A 6,000-nucleotide genomic window follows, 5' to 3' on the forward strand; every position below is an offset into this window, starting at 1 on the left:
GTTCCACAAAGATTAAAGAAACAAGACACATAAGATAGAAAAGCATGGGGTTAGGGGACTCCCAGCCTTATGTAGGTCTGACTTTCCTACATGAAAATATTTATTGTAGGGAAAAATCAACATAGGAAGAGGGGCAGATAACAGGAAAATACCTATGTAATACTAAGTGAATCTTCACATTTCAAAAAGATCGGGTGAAGGAAGAGGAGACTAATGTATAGTCTCTGTGGAATGTCTTCCTCCAGGAGAGATAGCAGACAAGAGTGAATAGAGAACTCCTACTGCAGGGCATATCTTGGGGGTGCAGGAATTTTATTAATTTAAAAATTAAGAGTCCTTAGATCACCTTTTTTCCATCCTTTTCCTCAGACTATCAACCCTCTAGCTAAACTTATTCATTTCTTGGATGTCTTCATATCTGATATAAATGTGGAGAGTCATAAGGCAAAGTCTCCCTTTGCCTTCCTTCATCTATCTTCTCATTTATCAAGGACTTTCTCATTTGACCATGGAATTAAGTCATGAATCTTCTTCAGTACTCAAATATTCTCTTTCAATATTAACTTTATATTCTTTTTCCTTTAGATAATCTGTATTAATCAGTTTTGGCTGCTATACGACAGTATCTCAGATGGGCAGGTTGTTAACTGCAGTTCTGGAAGCCTAAGATTAAATTGTTGACAAATTTGGTGTTTTTTTTGAGGTCTCACTTGCTGATGACTGCTTTCTTTCTTTGTTCTCATGTAGCCATTACACAGTTAATTGTTGGAATTTATGCTTTCTCCTTGCTTCACTTTTTATTCTTCCTTCTCCCCACTTATGCCCCCTATATATAATAGCATTACACATATTTGATTAAGACCAATCCATATATTTTAATTTTACATTGATTGGTGATGGGCATGTTGCACTGGTAAAGGTTTTTTTTAATAAAAAAGTTTAATTAAATGTTTATTCATCATCTCTTAAATAAAAAATATTAAAAATTTACAAAAAGAAATATCAAAATCAAATCAAATAAATAATATCAAATAAAATATCAAATCAAATAAAAATTTTATTTGATATTTCTTTCTGCATTGTTGTGGTGTTTCAACTACCTTTTTCCTGTCCTCTCTCAAACTGAGGTTGAAAACCTCCAGAAGGACTTTGCTCATTTTCAGCTTATTTGATTTTTTACCCCATTCTATTGCTTTTCTTTCCTTCAAACAAAACCACATAACTCGAACTATTTAGCTCCACCTCTCAAATAGAGGGAGAAACAAGGGAGGGTACCAGGACCAAACAGATATATGATCACTAGTAGTAAGCTAGTCACAGAGGGGACCACTTACTCTAGCAGCCCAGCGGGTGATGGTGGGGGATATGGGTTGCAGAAAGGGGGTGGAAGGAGGACAAATTTGGTGATGTGAATTCCTCTGATTTAATGTTAATATGTACCTAAAGTACTACTGTGAAAGATATGTAAGCCAATATGGTCAAAATAAAAATTTAAAAAAATTATATTGATTACTTCTGTTTAAGCACTATCTCCAAAAATACACCCTAAAGTAATGTGGCTTAGAAATTTAACATATAAATTTTAGGATAACACAGTTCAACTTGTAACATTAAATTTAAAAAATATTGTGCCAATAAAAGTATCTAGGACACAAGTAGGGGTCCTGGAAACTTTAGTGGTGAGAGTTAACTGTAAATCAAGATCAAAATTGTCAATAACATTATAAGCATATGACCATATTATTTAACTAACAGAATTTTTTAATTAAAAAAGAAGGTCCAAGTTATTAAGGGCATTGTTATGAGATTCAAATTGCAGAAGAAATTGGGAGAAATAAAAAATAATAAATTGTGGCTTTTAAATAACTAGCTTTCTATAGCAGATATAATTTCTAAGAAGTCATCTGTTTAAACCCAGCACTCATTGAAACTAACTTAATCAAGTTGTATTTATTGCTAATATATTGTAATTTCTTTAAAGGAAACCACTGTGTATGAGACTGAGTTTGATGGAGAAGCCATTGATCCAGGTTTGATGCTTTTATTTAAATCAATCCCATTTTGTTTTATGAATGTTAAATAGATTTATTACTATGCTTTGCACAATGATACTGTGTACTAGAATTAAAGAGAAAGGAAAATCATTTAAAGGTCAGACAGGTAAAATAAATAACTGAAAGAGGCCATACATGACAAATATGTTCAATCATCAATGGCAACTGATGACTTGGAACATGGTTTTATTTTCTGGTCTCATTCAAATGACTGTATTTTGGAAATAGATCTGGAGTTGCCAAAATTTTGATGCTTCTAAAAGAAGCGTAAAATACAATGTGTTATATGAACTCAGTGCATTTCTAAATGTAGATAAATAATTAAAAATCTCTACTGTGAGTCCAACTAATATTTTCCACACTTCCACCCCATCAATTATAATGTATTGCTATAAGTATAACAACACACAATGCCACCATGAAGCCTAGATTTAGGAAATAGATGTTACCACTTTTCCTACACATTCTCTTTCATAGTGACTAGTGTCTATTTAGAATCAAAGATATATATATATATATATATATATATATATATATATATATATATATATACACTAAACATCTCAAAACCTGAGAATTAAAGAACTTACCTTTTTAAAAACTTTTTTTGGGGGGGCAACACCAGGCTCTGCTCTGTGCTTACTCCTGGCTCTGTGCTCAAGGATCACTTCTGGCCAGTGGGATCTGAGGATCAAACCCAGATTGGCTGCGTACAAGGCAATCACTGCATCAATTATACTATATTCTATCACTCTAGTCCCCTACTTGGCATCATATTTATTTAGCTAGTTACAAAATCAGTGGTGCAGACAGGTCATGAATTTGATCTAAAGATTTTTTTTTTTTTGGTTTTTCGGCCACACCCGGCAGTGTTCAGGGGTTACTCCTGGCTATCTGCTCATAAATAGCTCCTGGCAGGCACGGGAGACCATGTGGGACACCGGGATTCGAACCAACCACCTTTGGTCCTGGATCGGCTGCTTGCAAGGCAAACACCACTGTGCTATCTCTCCGGGCCCTGATCTAAAGATTTATCTCTTATCTATCTTGAAACTAACTTGGGGTTTATGTTTCTTGTTTATACAATATTCCAGAGGTTTTTATTAAATACTTTTTTCTAAAAGAAGAGGTAGGAATAGAAAGTCATGGAGATATTGGTAAAGCCTTAAATGGAGAGTTAAAAGACATGGGTTCACAGTTTCTAACCTATTTGTACTTAGACAAAGTACTTAACTTTTCCCTTTTCAGCAGAAAACACAGCTTTATTTATTTTGTAGGTGACTATAGAGTGTTTAAACACAAATGAAAAATGAATGTCAAATCATTTTTTGATGTTTCATTCACATGAAGTATTAGTCACAATGAGTTTTTGGCTCTATAACAACTTGTGATATTTTGTAAGTTGAATTCTGATAACTCTAAATGTCTTGATATAAAATTATTGATTTTTAATCCTGCAGCTAAGCTTTCCATAAAGATTACTACTTGTTACTACTTATACTAAATCAAAATATACTTATATTTTAATCTGATCTATATTAAATAACTGAATTTCAGTTTCCGGGAATTCTTTAAAAATTTACATTAACATTTATGAGTACTTTCCTAAAAATATATCGTGCCCATTTAATCCTCAACAACCTTACACTGTAAATAGTATTGATTCTTCCCACTTTATAGGCATATATACATTCTTCATGAAGGTCTTCATTCAAATAATGTATTAGACATGTAATTGGAACTCTTTGGAATATTGAATATTCATAGTGGTAGAACAGAGAGAGGTAAAGGAATATTTAGGATTGCTTGTAAAACATTTTTAGTATGCATAAATTTACCTGTTTTATCTATAAAACTTGTGCCACTCCTTCAAATTTGATCAATAGCCACCTGAGTAGAGTTTTCTAATTTGAATGCCTGTTTATTCAATATGTTGGCTCTATCTTACAATTCACTTCTGTTCTATAGGGCTTCCATTAATAACTTTGCTATAAATTATAAAATTTCTCTTTATGTTAATCTTTCCTTCTTATGGCAATTTCAAGATTTTGTATCTATTTTGTGCTATTATCTAATTTCTTATTATCTGAATTTTAATTTTTTTTTATTTTTTGATGATTCATTTCCCTCATCTATAAGCAGTGATTCATTTCTCAACTTCTATAATTCTACTGCTGATCCCCTCAGTTGTGCTTTAGTTTACCTACTATGTAACTATATTTATAACTACATCTATATCTGTATATATTGTCTTTGGGCCACACCCATAAATACTCAGGAGTTACTCCTGCCTATGTGCTCAGAAATCATTCCTGGCTTGGAGGACTATATGGGACGCTGAGGATAGAACCTAGGTCCTTCTGTGTCAGCCGTGTGCAAGGCAAATGCCCTACAGCTGTGCTATTGCTCTGGCCCCTATCTACTATATTCTTTAGTTCAGTTATTTCTGTTTATTGGGGGGAGCACCTTGCAGTGCTCAGTGCTGCTTACTCCTGGTTCTGTGCTTAGAAATTTTTCCTGGAAACTCAAGGTTCAGATGTGATGTTAGAGAATGAACCCAGGTTTGGCATGTTTTGCAAAGCAAGTGCCTTTCCTACTGTGCTATCTTTCTGTCTCCAGATCAGTAATTTTTGACTATAGTTTTCTTAATTTTTTCCTTGCTAAAATTCTTTTGCATTGCCTTTCTCATTTTAGCAAATATCTTTACCACTTTGAAGTCTTCAGAGGGAGGCCCTTTTATGCATGAGATTTTTTTTCCGCTGGGCCTTTGTCCTTGTGCAAAAGTACAGATGAACTTCTCTCTTCATATGTCTGGTGTAATCTGAGAGATAGAGGCGAGGATGTATATTTGTGCCAACCTGAATGACAGTCTGGTCATGATCATTACTTTTACTCAGAATCTATGGATTTGAGTTTGTGGAACTCTGGATTGCTGCTAGGAATTTGTAGCCACGGCTTACTGTAATCAGGTATATACAAAGGGACATAAGAACAGTCACAATAAGTATGCAATCCCAGTGCCATGGTTGTTGGTGCCTGACAATGATTTGTGGTACCACTTCCTTTCTTTTTTTTTCTTCTTTTTTTCTTGATTTACCAAGTTGTTCATAATGCAGTAATTCCAGGCATTAAATATTCAAACACTAATCCATCACCAGTATCCCCAAACTCCGACCCATCACTATACTTTATCTCCATGCAGGCACAAAAAAGTTTACCCTGTATTGTTTCTTATGGCACAAAGGTAAATAGAATTCCCAAAACTTAGACCAACACAGATCAATTTGAAATGGTTATTATATCTCTCCGTGTTACTAAAGTTAGTACCTAAGAATTTACTGAGCTCTGATTGGTGCTATTTAAATTTTCTGTGTTACATTTTTACATTTAGGCTTACTGAGGTTGGTAGATTACTCTAAAACTTTCCCATAAGATTTCTTGTTATACTACTGGGTTGTCACTGCTATCAGTGGGGTATCACTTTTTTTTTTATTTTTTTGGCTTTTTAATTTTGTTTAATTTTTTTTTGGAATTACATTGGAAGATAATTGCTGCTGATTCTTTTTTTTTCATTTTTTTTCATTTTTTTTATTTAACCAACTTTATTACATACATGATTGTATTTGGGTTTCAGTCATGTAAAGAACACCACCCACCACCAGTGCAACATTCCCATCACCAATGTCTCAAATCTCCCTCCTCCCCACCCTACCCCCACCTGTACTCTAGACAGGCTTTCCATTTCCCTCGTACATTCTCATTATTAGGATAATTCAAAACGTAGTTATTTCTCTAACTAAACACTCCTAGGACTATACCCTAGGAACACAAAAATACAATACAAAAATCCCTTCCTTACACCTATATTCATTGCAGCACTATTTACCATAACAAGACTCTGGAAACAGCCAAGATACCCTTCAACAGATGAATGGCTAAAGAAACT

Source organism: Suncus etruscus, chromosome 7 (assembly GCF_024139225.1).
Source record: "Suncus etruscus isolate mSunEtr1 chromosome 7, mSunEtr1.pri.cur, whole genome shotgun sequence".
Taxonomy (NCBI): Eukaryota; Metazoa; Chordata; class Mammalia; order Eulipotyphla; family Soricidae; genus Suncus; species Suncus etruscus.